The following is a 2,500-nucleotide window of genomic DNA, read 5'->3' as shown; positions in this document are numbered from 1 at the left end:
ATTATCACCATTGTCATTATTATTCTTATTTGTATAATTATCATTATTATCATTATTATTGTCATTTCTCTAATTATTACTATTATTAATATTATTGCTATCATTATTATTAGCATTGTAATTATTATCAGTGTTGCTATTTTTATTGTTATTATTATGATCATTAGTGTTTTTATTATTACTATTGTTATCATTACCATCATTATCATTATCCTTCATATTACCCCTCCTCCTCCTTCTTCTTTTTTTTCTTCCTTTTTTTCTTTTTCTTGTTCTCCTTCCTCCTCCTCTTCCTCCTCCTCCCTCCTCCTTCGCTCTCCTCTTCCCATCCTACACTTCCTCCTCTTCCTCCTCCTCCTCCTCCTCCTCTTCCTCCTCCTCCTCCTCCTCCTCCTCCGTCTCCTCCTCCTCCTCCTATTTCTATACCTCCTCCTTCTTTCCCTCCTTTCCCCCCATCTTACTCTTTCTCCTCCTCCTCCTCCTCCTCCTATTTCACCTCCTCCTCCATCTTCCCATTTCTCCTCCTTCTCCTTCTCCTCCTCCTCCTCCTTTCCCTCCTACTCCTTTCCCTCCTCCTTCCCTCCCTCTATCTTCCCTTTCTCCTCCTCCCTCTCCTCCTTCTCCTCCTCCTCCTTCCTCTCTTTCTCCTCCTCCTCCTCCTTCCCTCCCCCATCTTCCCCTTTCTCCTCCATCTCCTCTTCCCTTTCCTCCTCCTCCTCCTTCTCCTCAACACCCACTCCAAAGCCAATAAGAAATCTAATCCAAGTTGAGCAAGAAATTTATTAAATTGTTCTTAATCATGCGCCCGGGGTATTAAACTCTGTCTGGAAATGGAATCCGAAGAAAATTATCATTAAATTGTTAATTAAGATGATGGCAGTGATGGGAATTAAAATAAGCGTGGGGATTTTGCTCAGTATGATTATAGTCTCCGCAATGATAATGAGAGCAATTATGATGATGATATTGAGCATGATAATAATGACACTATTGACACTAATATTGATAAGATAATAACACTAACTATAAGAATGATAACAGTGATGATAATGGCAACGATGACAATTATAGTGATGTTAGTAAAAATAACATTTTCATTCGTCTTCATCCAACTAACTATCCCACTATTCATATACTATCCTTGCTATCTTATCTTATTATCCCTCTCTGATACTTTTTTTCTTAATCCAGCTTAGCCCTACTATGCCCATTTTTCGTTATTTTGTTTGTCTGTCATAAGGATGCGCTTAATCTTTTCAGAGGTATGTTGGATGCTCAATTATATAAATCGTCTACTATTGTTACTTCACGTAAAGACACACATTTTCTCTCTCTCTCTCTCTCTCTCTCTCTCTCTCTCTCTCTCTCTCTCTCTCTTCTCTCTGTTCGTCTGTCTCTCTCTCTCTCTCTCTCTCTCTCTCTCTCTCTCTATCTCTCTCTCTCTCTCTGTCTGTCTGTCTGCTCTGTTCGTCTGTCTCTCTCTCTCTCTCTCTCTCTCTCTCTCTCTCTCTCTCTCTCTCTCTCTCTCTCTCTCTCTCTCTCTCTCTCTCTCTCTCTCTCTCTCTCTCATGCACAGGTACTTACTTACACACACATACGGGCTAACATTTTTTTACTCAAATCCTACAAAAAAGATCTTTACCTAATGAAGTAGCTGCTACACGTATACGAACAAATATATTCACAAAATTTAAGAAAGAGGGAAAGGGGAAATAGCATAAATGGAAGAGACGAGAAGAAACATAGTAAACGAAGGGCTGGGGAGAACAGGCGAGTGGATGCGAAGGGAGGTCAGGGCGGTCTGTGCGAAGAGTGGGAGGTATAAGGAAGGAACCGCAGGACGTGGGAAGCGAGGAGACAGTTGGGAGGAATAAAACCACGATTGAGGTTGGAATTTGTCAGCTGTTTTATCGGAGAGAATCAGCTGTTTTATCGGAGAGAATGTTATTGTTATCGGTATTATTTTTGTCGTTGTTATCATTATCGTTTATCATCATTATCAGTATTGATGGTAGAGGAAGGGGCATAGGAGGAGAAGGGAGAGGAAAAGAGATAAGAGGGAGAGGGAGAAGAAGAGAGATAAAAGGAGGAAGGAGAGAAAAGGAGATAATAGGAAGAGGGAGAAGAAGAGAGATAAGAGTAGGAAGGAGAGGAAAAGGGTGAAGAAGAGAGATAAGAGGAGGAATGAAAGGATAGAAGATGATAGGTGGAGGGAGAAGAGAGAAAAGAGGAGAAAGGAGAGGAGAGGAGATAAGAGGGAGAGGGAGAAGAAGATAGATAAGAGGAAGAGGGAGAGGAAAGAATATAAGAGGAGAAGGAAGAAGGAGAGAGATAAGAGGAGGAATGAAAGGAAAGGAGATGATAGGTGGAGGGAGAAGAGAGAAAAGAGGAGGAATGAGAGGAAAGGAGATAATAGGAAGAGGGGGGAAGATATGCAGAGAGATATGGAAAAGGAGGGAGAGAAAGGTAGATAAGAGGAAGAGGGAGAAGAAAGATAAGA

This window comes from Penaeus vannamei, chromosome 1, assembly GCF_042767895.1.
Source record: "Penaeus vannamei isolate JL-2024 chromosome 1, ASM4276789v1, whole genome shotgun sequence".
Lineage (NCBI taxonomy): Eukaryota > Metazoa > Arthropoda > Malacostraca > Decapoda > Penaeidae > Penaeus > Penaeus vannamei.
This window is presented reverse-complemented; position numbering follows the sequence as displayed.